The sequence below is a fragment of the Anguilla anguilla genome, chromosome 2, assembly GCF_013347855.1.
Source record: "Anguilla anguilla isolate fAngAng1 chromosome 2, fAngAng1.pri, whole genome shotgun sequence".
In the NCBI taxonomy this organism is placed as follows: Eukaryota; Metazoa; Chordata; class Actinopteri; order Anguilliformes; family Anguillidae; genus Anguilla; species Anguilla anguilla.
Genome location: NC_049202.1, coordinates 30,450,436 through 30,464,243, shown reverse-complemented (window position 1 = coordinate 30,464,243; position 13,808 = coordinate 30,450,436). Strand labels below are relative to the sequence as shown.

At 45.4% G+C, this 13,808-nt stretch overlaps 1 protein-coding gene across 1 annotated transcript in view; it reads left to right on the top strand.

Moving 5' to 3' along the window:
- si:dkey-220f10.4 (tubby protein homolog) overlaps positions 1-13,808 on the top strand; it is a 48,986-nt gene that overhangs the window by 16,295 nt on the left and 18,883 nt on the right. The window lies entirely within an intron of this gene.

Below are 13,808 nucleotides of genomic sequence, written 5' to 3'. Positions count from 1 at the left end.
GCGCTCAGATGGGTGCGAGTACATTTGCTATTTAAACAACGTGGGCGCTGGATGGGAAAATAAAAACTGCACCGGCCTGAAACTAGAAAAGACACTTTTGTTGCGCTTGGCGCCGCTTTGCGCCAGGTGTAAAATAGAGCCCCATATCTTTTCACCTTTGCTCAGCCTGAGAGCAAAATTAGAACAACTTCTGGAAGATGTGGCTCCAAAGATATGTACAGCCAATTTGTACTCATCCAGCTCCAAATCTAGATCTCCATTTGGCCACCAAATAAAATTTGTGTCAGTATACCAGCCAGGCCATTTTTCAGGTCTGGGCCTTGCAGAAGTTGCAGAATGATGTACCTTGATAAGAAGCACCTGTCAAAAACAGGGTGTGGTTTTGTGTTTTTTAGGATGATGCACTCCGTGGTGTGGAATATTCCAGATTTTACTCCAGTCTTTGACATTAGAGTCACTTGACACATTCACTGCAATTATCCATAATTTCAACCATGAACTTGGTATAGTCGTCCCATAACTCAACCTTTTTTTCCCCTCAACCTTTTATTTTTAAGATTGAGGATGCGCTGAACTGCCATAGAGTGACTGTTTGTAAATGTTACATCTGTGTTTCTCAGTGGTAGACCAATGCTATGGTGCCCATCCACATGTATGACTGCTATTGAAACACACTTTAAGAATAAATGATCCTCCTCTGACATCCCCTGTTACTCCTCATATTGATGTTCTGGAAAATCAAACTAGATTTGCCGCATATTTTGTGCCATTACAGAAGACTTGGAGGCGACAGTCTTTCTCTGTGGGCGACATAGCTCAGGAGGTAAGACCGATTGTCTGGCAGTTGGAGGGTTGCCGGTTCAAACCCCGCCTTGGGCATGTCGAAGTGTCCTTGAGCAAGACACCTAACTCCTAACTGCTCTGGCGAATGAGAGGCATCAATTGTAAAGCGCTTTGGATAAAAGCGCTATATAAATGCAGTCCATTTACCATTTACCATTCTCAAAGGCCCATTATTAATCGATCCTATCGTATGTTTTTCACATTTACCGATCGATTGAGCAAGTACCATTCAAAGTACATTTTATGGGTTAGTGCTGTCCGATTGTGCTAGCTACTTCACATTAACCTTGTACGGCGATCAATAAAGGCTAACAGCACAGTACCACTTAATTATTGTCACTTCTATCACCACTGTAATGAACTAAAAAAAGGCAACAAACAACCTTTTCTGTGAGAAATGCATTGTCGAGCTCACGCATACACTGCTGACGACATTCTAAAGCTCCGTTTTGCCCTCCCTAGTATCATGGCAAAAAAACACATTTCTGGACAGACGAGGAGACCAACTTCATGCTATTGCAATTAAAGGAGTTAAATATCCTAAAATACATGGATGGAAAAAAAACGCGGAATGGCAAATTATTCAAAAAGTTGCGACAAAATTGGAGGAAGCAGGATTTATAAGAAGCCTTCGTCAGAAACACCTCAGTCAATAAATCATTTCTTTCCGAGTCATGTATATTGGGACAATGACAATAATCCAATTAAATCGCATCTTTGGCCAAATCGAGTTATTAATATAGATCTATTACAACTGTGCATGTAAACACACTGAATGCTGGAGTGGTCTGTGAACTCAGGGCGAGGTAGGGACCAGAAGTTGCAGGGAAAAAATAAGAAAAGATGAGATTAGATACTGTAAAGATTGTCAACACAGATTAAATGTAGTCTCTGTGCCAAAAACAAACTAGAATAAAGGCTTGGATAGAAGCTCCATCCAGCCATTATCCTCGACCACGAGTGTATAACCTTATTAATGTGGGCCTGAAATGAGAGATCCGAATCAAAAGTTACACCAAGATTTTTAGCAACTGCTTTGGTGGTGACAAAATTTGAGGAAAAATGTAGGAATTGATCTCTTAGAGATTTGGGACCTGCTACCAGCCTTTCAGTGTTATCAGACATTAGGAAATTCTGGATCATCCAAGCCTTTAGGCCTTTAATACAGGCCGCTAACTTGGTTAGTGGATCAACTTCGCCAGGTGTAAAAGATATATAAAGTTGCGTATTATCTGGATAGCAGTGATAGTTAACACCATGTCTGCTTATGATATCCCTAAGCGGGACCATGTACAGAGGAAAGAGCAAAAGAACCCAGCACACATCCATGAGATACACTAAGGCTTACCCTGGAATACTCTTGCCTCTTTTCCACCAACGCGAACCTAGTTCTGGTTCTGGGCTGATGCTAGTGCCGGTTCGCAGTTGGTTCAACTTGCGATCCTTCTAAGAACCGGTTTGCTTTTCCACGGGTTAGAGAGCACGTCATTACGTCACCGTATACATCTGTATACGTCTACGATTTCCCAGCAACATTGTTACCTATTAAAATGTATGTCCTGTAAAAATACACATAATAAACTGTCTAAATGTAAAAAAAAAAAAAAAAAAAAAAAAAAAACAACTTCATACATATACATTTAGTTATATTATTACAGCCTTATTTAGGTCGCTCCAGTTTTTCACGATTCGGAATTTTCGGAATTCAACACAACATCAAAATAATTTGCCGTTTGAGGAATTATGCAGTGTTGGGAAAGATGCGGCATTTTGTTTCAGTTGTGTTGAATTCCGAAAATTCTGAATCGTGAGAAACTGGAGGGACCTCTTATTTACTATATCAACTTTAAGACAAGCAACACGCTCAGAATTATCTCATCGTGACCCATTAAATCCAATGGCACAGATGTTAGTTCATAATTTCAAACTGCTATTTTGCATCCTGCGACTTGGGTTACAACAGTGAATGTCAGATTCCTAGACGTACTGATAGCGACCACGTCGCAAGACAGGACACTTAAACTGTATGCTAGCAAATTTATGTAAAGTTCCATTCATTTATATGGGGAGGTCGATACACATCCCCTTAGCAACCAAAAGCTATAGCGCTGGACCACCTCGGACTTATTTGCCGGCACAGAAAAAAATCGCGAAAGTACTGAAAAAATAATCACTGGAGGGTAACAAGGACATTTTTTCCTACATAACTAGGTACAGGTTGTTACCGATATTTCGCCTATTTCATATATAGTTGCAAATCAGTTTACGTTTGCCTGACTGTCGAACGAAGGTGGTCTCACTCTACCTGGTGGTCAGAAAGTTTTAGTTGGTCTTGGTTGATCACGATAATCCCGCCCCCAGCCCCTGACGTAAGAGGTTCTTGGTTCTAGACCAGCTAAGAGTTGGTGCCACTTTGGAACCAGTTTTCCCGGCCGAGAGCCGGTTCTTTTGCTGTTGAAAACGGAAGAACTGGTTCACGATTACGCACAGGCTCCGAACCGGCCCTCGAAATGCCTTGGTGGAAAAGGGGCGTCAGAGGACATGCTGTTCAGCGTAATCTTTCAGCAAGATAAGCTTTACACCACATTACCCAGTGATACCAACTGATTTTCTTGCCTTCAAAGGAAAGTATGATGTATGATATCAAAGGGAGTACTTCTGTCAAGCAGGATGAGAACAGAGATACAGCCACAATCAAGGGAGAGAAACAGATCATTCAATACGCGGGCAAGGGCTGTCTCAGTACTATGATGCTTCCTACTAACCAGACTGAAACCGCTCATACACATTGTTATCCTGTGAGAAAGAAGAAAGCTGTTGTGCTACACTTTTCTCAAGGATCTTTGATAGAAATGGGAGGTTTAAAATGTGCCTATATTTAGCCTGGTCTGAGTTGTTCACAAGAGCTGCCTTAGTGGTAAGGGATCTTACTGCATATTTAGAAGTCCAAATTTCAGAATATCATTATTGCTTGAATAAATAGCAGTTTGTTTTTTTTTCTTTTTCAATAAAAGGTGCTGGATTCCTCACCATTCATGGTATGCAGAAGAATATCTTTAGACTAATTTGAGATCCCTTAGCAGTGCTTCTGTATAAAATGTTTCAGAACTGCCTGGATCCAAAAATGCTTGTTTACAATGTTTTATTACTTTTCTTTGATTTCACTTTGACAGAAACAATAGCCATTGTGACTCCTAGCTTCAACATCCATGTTAATAAGTCCACTGGTTATTTTCTGTTGTATGCCATCTGTGCTGTTTCCTGCATTTGTATCTGGCTTGACAATGTATAACATGGTAGGGTGCTTGAGGGAACATTCATGACAGCTGAATTTTCTCAGGTGCTGGAGCCTATACCAGCGTGCATTGGGCAGGAGGCAGGAATACACCCTGGACAGGCCGTCAATCTATTGTAGGGCACACTGTACACAGTTCACTCAACATTCACTCACGCTCTCATACCTACAGTTGAGGCCAAAAGTTTACATACACCTAGGCAACAGATGTTCAAACTCATTTTCACAGCTCTGCACATTTCATGTTACCATACATTTCTTTTGGCAAGTCAATTAGGGAATCTACTTTGTTCACATCAGAGGTCATTTTAAAATAATCAATTAGAGGCAGATTTATTTCAGTTTTAATTCACTATATCAGAATTCCAGTCAGTCGAAAGTTTACAAACATCTGGAAGATTCCATAAATTGATGTAATGACTTTTTATAAGCTTCTGATTGGCCAGTTGCCATAATTAGGAGTTAATTGGGACCTGTAGCTGTATTTAAGGACCTACCTTTATAGCCAATGCCTTTTTGCCCTTGATACCATGGGAAAATCCAAGCAACTCAGCCAAGACCTGAGAAAAAAAAATTGTACACCTCCACAAGTCTGGTTCCTCCTTAGGAGCAATTTCCAAACAATTGAAGGTACCACAAGCATCTGTACAAACAATTGTATGCAAGTATAAAAATCTGCATCGTTCAGGAAGGAGGCACAAATGTTTGGCTTACACAGCGTTAGAGCAGGCTAGAAAGAAAAGGGGCGGAGCTACAGCGCAGCATGGAAAAGGGGAGACTGGTTAATGTATTAGTATAGTGATCTAAACTATCAAAAACCCAAAACTAGTGTGTGTTAGTCCATTAGTAATATTCACATGTTAGTATATTAGTGAGGTTAGTACTTTACAATCTATAAGTTAGTAGGGATTAGTAGAAATTAGTAAAACTAGAAATCAGCAGGAAGAAAGTAAAGCGAGACTGGAAAGAAGGGGGGAAACCACGAAAACCCGGAACCACCCGAATAGTGAAATCACAAGTACAGGGGAGTGAAGCAGCTCAGGGAACACAGACACAGAGACAGTACTGGGAGACAAGTGACCGGAAATACAGACTACAACAGTACCCCCCCCTAGGAAACGCCTCTTGGCGTTTTCACCGGTGGCACAGGGTGTTTAACATGAAAGTCCTTAACAATCTGCTTATCCAAAATGAAGCGAGAGGGATCCAGCTTCTTTCCTCGGGGCCGTAGCCTTCCCAGTCCACCAGGTACTGAAGGCCGCGACCCCGACGACGAACATCCAGCAGTTTGTTCACGGTGTAGGCATCACCACCATCAATGAGTCGGGGGGGAGGGGGGGGCTCAGGGGCAGGGCAGAGGGATGGGTAACAACGGGTTTTAAGCGGGAAACATGAAAAGTGGGGTGAATTCTGCGCATGGTGGAGGGTAACTTTAATATAACAGCAGGGGCTGAGGATTTTAACAATAGGAAAGGGGCCAATAAAACGAGGAGCTAATTTCTGGGACTCAACATGTAGGGGAATGTCTCTGGTGGTGAGCCAAACACGCTGTCCAACTCTGTAGGAGGGGGCTTTAGAGCGGCGGCGATCGGCCGTCACCTTCATCCTGGCGCTGGCGCGAAGCAAGTTGAAGCGAGCGGTCTTCCATGTCCTTCTGCAGCGCTGGATGAAGGCTTCCGCTGAGGGGACCCCACCTCCTCCTCCTGACTAGGGAATAGAGGCGGCTGGTACCCTAGGCAGCACTCGAATGGAGAAAGTTTGGAAGAGGAGGTGTGAGAGTTTATGGCATACTCTGCCCAGGGTAGCTGATAAAACCATGAGGAGGGATTCTTGGAGCAGAGGCATCTAAGGACGGTTTCAATAACTTGATTGGCCCGCTCGGTCTGGCCATTGGTCTGGGGGTGAAATCCTGAGGATAGACTAATGGAGGAACCCAACAGTGAGCAGAAAGCTTTCCAGAAACGTGCAGTGAACTGGGGGCCTCTATCGGAAACTATGTTAGTGGGGATGCCGTGTAGTCTAATAACGTGATGAATGAGTAAGTTGGCGGTTTCTTTAGCAGAGGGAAGCTTGGTGAGGGGAACGAAGTGAACAGCTTTAGAGAACCTATCAACTATGGTGAGGATAGTGGTGAAGTGTTGGATGGGGGTAGGCCTGTGATGAAATCTAACGCTATGTGAGACCAGGGGCGGTGTGGGATGGGGAGGGGTTGTAACAGACCTGAGGGTGGTGGTGAGAGGGTTTGTTCTGGGCACAGACCAAGCAGGCAGCCACAAAGTCCAAGATCTCTTGTTTCATGGAGGCCACCAAAAGCGTCTCTGAATAAAGGTCCTGGTTCTGGTGGCCCCCGGGTGGCATGAAAGTTGCGAAGCGTGGCCCAAAGGAGAACTTGAGAGCGGACTTGGGCAGGAACGTAGAGACGATCCGCTGGGCAATTACTTGGACCAGCCTCATCTCCTGGGCCTTACGAACCCTCTCCTCGATGTCCAAGTGGATGGCATTGATGAAACAGCTCCGCGGGAGGATGGTGTCAGGTGAGGATCCTTGGTGGGTGGTTCAAACCGGCGGGAGAGGGCGTCAGGTTTGGTATTCTTCGACCCAGGGCGGTAAGCAAGGGTAAAGTCAAATCTGGAGAAGAAGAGTGCCCATCGGGCCTGGCGAGAGTTGAGGCGTTTGGCTGTGTGAAGGTACTCCAGGTTCTTGTGATCAGTCCACACCAGAAAAGGTGTTTGAGAGCCCTCCAGCCAGTGGCGCCACTCTCCCAAAGCCATCCTCACCGCCAACAGCTCACGGTTCCCAATGTCGTAGTTCTGTTCCGTGGGTGTCAGGCGGTGAGAAAAGTAGGCACAGGGATGGATCTTATTGTCTCTGGGTGAACGCTGAGAGAGAACGGCTCCCACCCAATGTTGGAGGCATCAACCTCTACGATGAACTGGGCAGCAGAGTCAGGATGAACAAGGATGGGTGCAGAGGTGAAGTGGTTCTTGAGGGCTCGGAAGGCTGTTTCAGCCTGGGCGTTCCACTGGAATCGGGTCTTAATGGATGTGAGGGCGGTGAGTGGGGCTGCCAGAGAACTGTAATTACGGATGAAACGACGGTAGAAATTGGCGAAGCCCAGGAAACGTTGCAGTTCCCGACGACAGTCTGGCTGAGGCCATTCCACAACCGCCCGGATCTTCTGGGGGTCCATCTGAATGCTGCCGGCGGAGATGATGTACCCCAGGAAAGAAGTGGTGTTACAGCTAAACTCACATTTCTCCGCCTTGACGAATAAGCGGTTCTCCAAAAGTCTCTGGAGAACCTTGCGGACCTGGATGATATGTTCCTCCTTAGTTTTGGAAAAGATCAGGATATCATCCAGGTATACGAAAACAAACTTATTTATCCAATCCCTCAGAACATCATTGACCAGTGTCTGGAAAACAGCTGGTGCGTTTGTGAGCCCGAAGGGCATCACCAGATAATCCCAGTGTCCGGTAGGGGGTTGAAGGCTGTCTTCCATTCGTCGCCCTCTCGAATGCGCACCAGGTGATAGGCGTTGCGCAGGTCCAGCTTGGTGAATATCGTGGCTCCTTGCAGGAGTTCGAAGGCGGAAGCATGAGGGGAAGTGGGTAACGGTTCTTGACCGTAATGTCATTGAGGGCACGGTAGTCGACGCACGGCCGGAGTGAGCCATCCTTCTTCCCCACGAAGAAGAATCCGGCCCCCGCTGGTGAGGATGAAGGACGGATGATGCCGGCAGTCACGGACTCCTGGAGGTATTGTTCATTGCTTCCGTCTCCGGCCGAGACAGGGAGAACAATCGACCTCTGGTGGGAGTGGTGCCGGGCTTCAGGTCAATGGCGCAGTCGTAGGGGCGGTGAGGAGGCAGAGAGGTGGCTCGGGATTTGCTGAAGACCTCTTAAGGTCCAGGTACTCGGGAGGAACCGCCGACAGATCCGTCGGCTTCTCGGGATGAGGTGACTCGGGAACAGAAGAATGGGCCTCTCGCAGACAAGATGCTAAACAGAATGGGCTCCAGCCCAAAATCTTGTGCGAGTTCCATTCCAAGGTGGGGTTGTGCTTCTCAAGCCAGGGGTGCCCGAGAATGATGGGTGAGTGGGGAGATTCAATGATGTGGAGCCGAAGCTCTTCTTGATGGTTACCGGAGAGCCGAACCTTGAGTGGAACGCTGGTGTGGGTGATGTTCGCCAACTTCTGACCATTGAGCGAGTTGGCCACTAGGGGGCATGATACCTTCTCCAAGGGGATTCCCCATCTCTCGGCGGCCCCAGCGTCCAGGAAGTTCTCCTCGGCCCGGAGTCGATGAGAGCGGTGGTCCCTTTGGTTCGTCCCCCCCACTCAATGGTGACAGGCAGGCAAGTCCGGTGTTTTGAGGAGGATTCAGTCGGAATCATGCCCACTAGTGCTCCTCGATACACTAGCGGGCGTTGTCTTTTAACGGGCAGGCTGCGACATAGTGACCTGGTTTCCCACAGTAGAGGCAGGACCTGGTGTGCATCCTTCTATCCCTCTCCTCCTGGGTCAGGCGAGCACGGTTGACTTGCATGGGTTCCGGGTCCGGCATCATGACTGGAGGAGGTTTGGGGTTGGTAGGGGATGCAGCAGTGGTCCTGGACCTCTCAGTGACTGCTCGGTTGTAGACACCTTGACTGCGAGCCCGTTGCGCTCCTGGATGCGTGAATCCAGCGGATAGCCAGGGCAATGAGATCGTTGAAGTCCTCGGGTAGGTCCCGGGTCAGCAGCTCGTCCTTCACGCGCTCAGACAGGCCATTGAGGAAGGTGTCGTATTGAGCCTTCTTCTCCCAGCCACTGGCGGTAGCCAGAGTACGAAAATCGATGGCGAAGTCCGACACGTCATACCACCTTGGCGCATGTGCAGGAGTTCTTGCGCCGCATCGTGGCCGTGCTTGGAGCGGTCAAAGACCCGTTTCATCTCTTCTGCGAGCAGCGTGGAGGTCTGCACGCAGGGAAGCCCCTCCTCCCAGGCAGCCGTTCCCCACTTCCTAGCTCGCCCGGTGAGCTGCGTGATTATGTAGGCAACTCGGGCCTGCTCAGTGGGGAAGGTAGCTGGCTGTAGCTGGAAGATCAGCCGGCACTGGGTAAGGAATGGGCGGCAGCCACCAGGTTCTCCGTCGTACTTCTCCGGAGGAGGAAGGTGGGGTTCACGAGCACGTGCAGGTGGATGTCAGGCGTAGCGGGAGCCGCAGGTTGCTGGGGAGCGAAGCCAGGCGAGGAGGCCCGGAGTGCAGATGTCAGCTCTGCCACGCAGGAGGTTAGAGTCTGCAGCTGGTGAGAGACCGACTCCAAGTGGGAATGGTGGCGTCCCAACATGGCTCCCTGCTGCCCAAGTACAAATTGTACCTGGGCAGGGTCCGCTGGGTCCATCCTGGTCAGAACGTACTGTTACGTTCAGAGTAAGGACCCACACGCAGACCAGGAAATCCAAGAAAACGTTGTCTTTATTCCGTGCGAAGTTCGAAGCCAGGTGATCAGAGATAGTGCGGTACAGAATCGAGTTTCCAGAAGAAAAGTAAAAAGACAGGCAAAAAGTCAAAAACCAGGAGATCAGAAATAGCGAAGGTACAAAGGGGCAGGCAAAAGAGAAGTCAAAGAAAAGCAAAGGTCGAACCAGATCAAACAAAACCAAAAGGGGCAGGCAAACTCGAAGTCGGGCAAAGGGGTGTCGCAAGAATCTCAAAAAACAAAGGCTTACAAATAATCGGCACAATGAATCTGATCAACGTTCTGACAAGAAACAAGTGGAAAAGACTGACATTTATACACTGGGGAAGATAACAATCAAGGAGGGGTTAAGTGAGTGAGGGCGGAGTAACAAACAACATCCAGGTGAAGAACATTAGGATAACTAATTAAATGACAGGGGACTGACAAACGCGGACTGGAATCACATAGACAACAATGATAACAGACGGCCTGGGTTTAGCAGGTAAAACACGTGCAGAGAGAGAGAGGTGCAGTTAGAGCAAGAGACAGGTGCAGGCAATTGCAGAACTCAGCGTTAGAGCAGCTAGAAAGAAAAGGGCGGAGCTACAGCGCAGCATGGAAAAGGGAGACTGGTTAATGTATTAGTATAGTGATCTAAACTATCAAAAACCCAAAACTAGTGTGTGTTAGTCCATTAGTAATATTCACATGTTAGTATATTAGTGAGGTTAGTACTTTACAATCTATAAGTTAGTAGGATTAGTAGACAACAAAGTGAAAGTATTGGAGTGGTCATCACAAAGCCCTGACCTGAATCCCATAGAATATTTGTGGATTGAACTGAAAAAACTTGTCCGTGCAAGGAGGCCCACAAACCTGAATGAGTTACACCTGTTCTGTCTGGAGGAATATGCAAAAATTCAGGCGAAGTATTGTGAGAAGCTTGTGGAAGGCTACCCCAAGCGTTTGATTCAAGTTAAGCAATTAAAAGGCAATGCCACCAAATACTAACAAAGTGTATATAAACTTTTGACCCACTGAAAATCTGATATAGTACATAAAAGCTGAAATAAATCTGTCTCTTAGCTATTATTTTGAAATGAGCTCTTATGGAAATAAAGTAGATACCCTAATTGACTTAATGCGGGAAATGTATGGTAACATGAAATGTGTGAAGTTGTGAAAAATTGAGTTTGAATGTCTTTAGCCTAGGTTTATGTAAAATTTTGGCCTCAACTGTATGGACAATTTAGAGTCTATAATTAGTCTACCTGCATGTATATGGACTGTGGGAGGAAACCGGAGTACCTTCAGGAAACCCATGCAAACACGGGGAGAACATGCTGTAGGCTCTTTTTGGTACTTCCAATCAAGCTGTAACCTGCCATTCCTGTTTTTGAGGTGAACCAGTTTGCATCTTGCAGTGTAGCTTCTGTTCCTCTGTCCATGAAATCTTCTGCAGACAGTAGTCATTGCTACACTCAGTAGAGTGTTTCTGATCTATTGGACAGATGTTTGGGGTTTTTTCTTCATTATGGTGAAACATTTTCATTCATTAACTGTAGAGGTCTTTGTGATTAATGAGCTCGTTAGTGCTCTCGTTGTTCTTAATGACGTTCCAAGCAGTTGATTTTGGTAAGCCTAAGGTTTGGCCTATATATCTGACCATTTTTTCTTAGTTCTCAGCCACATAGTAGCTTTCTTGACTTTCATTGGCACAGCTCTGGTCCTCATGTTGACAAACACCAGTAACAGAATCCAGGGAATCCAAAACCTAGAATTCTGAACTCTGAAAGCAAGTAAACACACCTGTACACCTTCACACTTGTGAAGCCATTTTATCCCCCAAATTATGGTGCCCTGATATGGGAAGCTATGTATAGAGTGCTGTAATTCTCTGGTGAAACAAAAATGTATAAAAATATTCTTTAATAAAAGCGGACAACCTGCACTTTAACCACATGTGAATTGCCTGACTAAGAATCTAAAATTGCAGAGTAAAGAGCCAAATCAAGAAAAAAAATGGGTCTGACCAAAACATTATGGAGCTCATTGTACAAGGTGAAGTCACCCAAGCCTGTTTTGTGTCCATATGTTGTGTGTGTGTGTGTGTGTGGATACCCCGTGTGGATAGCTTTCAGATTCCCGTTCAGTCGTGAACGGGAATCTGAAAGCTATCCACACGGGGTGGAGTAACCACAAGGTCTCGAAAGACTAGAGGAAGGGGACGAAGTAAACAAACAGAAAAATAAATACTCCTAAGGGAGAATATCCCAGGTATATAGGACTACGAAGACTACCCGTGAAAGGGTGAAAAGAATTTAGTGATAATCTCGATGATTTTCATTAAAATAAATGTCTGTTATGTCAAGTTATGGAACCCTAAAAAGTTTTTATGCAACATGAGAGGTCATATTATTTGTTGATGTAGATTTCGTATTACATTTGATGATAATGTAACGTTACTAAATTACATAGCTATTTGCACAGCTAACGCTAGCTACCGGACCATGTCAAGAAAGACAACATTAGTTTAGACAACGTTGCGCACAGTAGCCATCTCTCATATCAGGTAACGTTGCGTTAGCTAGCTAACTAATGTAACACAATCTAATGTCAGCTAACAATTATAAAAAACATTAGCTAACGCTACCGATCGGTACCGACCTCGCAAACCGTCTCTCGAATGCAATGCTACCTTGTGCAACGTTGCAGTGTAGCTAACTAAAGAAGGCCATTTCAGATCAATGATTCGCAACGAGACTGGATGCAACTTTCTAAGACGTCTGATTGTAAACGTTCTAAAAACTGCACTTGGCGATTTGACAAGGTGGGTCTTTTGAGACCCCAGGCAACAGCTTCAGACGCTCTGCAACTAACCAGTTCACACCGCTGCAATTTCCTCTGCAACATTCTGAAACCGTTTAGTCTCGTTGCGAATCATTGATCTGAACTGGCCTTAACGTTAGTTATTTACATTGCCATCAAGTTCATAATGATCGGAATAAAGCCGGGGTATAGGTGGAGCAGAGCCGGGTCTGATTTCTATGTAAAGATGTCAAGCCGGAGAAAACTAAAAAGAATACGGCAGTATGGATTAGCATTGTTATTTTTTATTTTTAGTTTTATTCTTCTTGTTCTGATTGCGAATTTAACACCCAGCTCAGCTTTATTCTCAAACAGTTTAGCTAGCAAAACCAGAAACACCAGGGGTAACATTTTGTAAGGCAGTTGTTTCAAAAATATTACACAACAGTCATTCACGAAAACGACTGTTTATTGCACGAAACACATAATTGCACGAGCCACAGCGAATCCCGCGAATTCTTCTCTGCAGTGTAAAGATGTTCATACCGGGCAAAAGATGGATAAAGAACGTGTGGAAATTGATCACTAATTCTACCCCAGATCTGCTACAGCATTTTAACCCAGCTCGGCAGTGTAAAGACAGTTTAAGTTAGCCTAATGTTAGACAATGAATGAGTATGTACATAACATTACTTTTATAACAACCATTTTTTATTCAGTAAATAAGTGTTATAGTTGGCGTGGCCCAGGTGCCAACTGACTGACGTCACACAGGCGACACTGGTTGGATCCGGTTGGATCTATGGGAAGTGAGGTCCAAAAACACACCTGCAATTACCGCTTCTCGCCATTGGTATCGCCAAAGAGAACGAAACGGAAATCTTCGAGTTTGAATACTCCTTGTCCTTAAAGTTACAAACTAGACAGAACAGAATAATATACTCCTCTGGGCGGTAAGTCCTGCCGTTAAATACTAACAAAAAACTACCCAGCGAAAAGGGCTAAACCAAACAGAAAAAATGAGTATAATAAAGCTGTCTCATAAAAAGAACTGAGAGTGAAAAGGTGAAAACTAAAGAAACCAGCCCTCGAAACGAGGATTGATAGAAAATCACCCAAAATGTAACGCCGAGTAAGATGTTATTGTGCAATGTTAGCAAATAATCCCTTAAATCTCAGCATTCAGTACAACAAAGATCTCTTCAAAATAAGAAGAGAGACTATTACAGCACTGAAACGTTACAAACACACTTACAGAATACCGGCTTACGTGTAACTAAAGTTGACACAAAAGCACTGACTGTAGGCCAGCAAGAGCTTAAATAGGGACTACAGCAGGTGAACCCAATTAGCCCAAACAGGAGAGCTACAGCAGGTGAACCCAATTAGCCCATTCAGGGGGAAAAAGTGACAA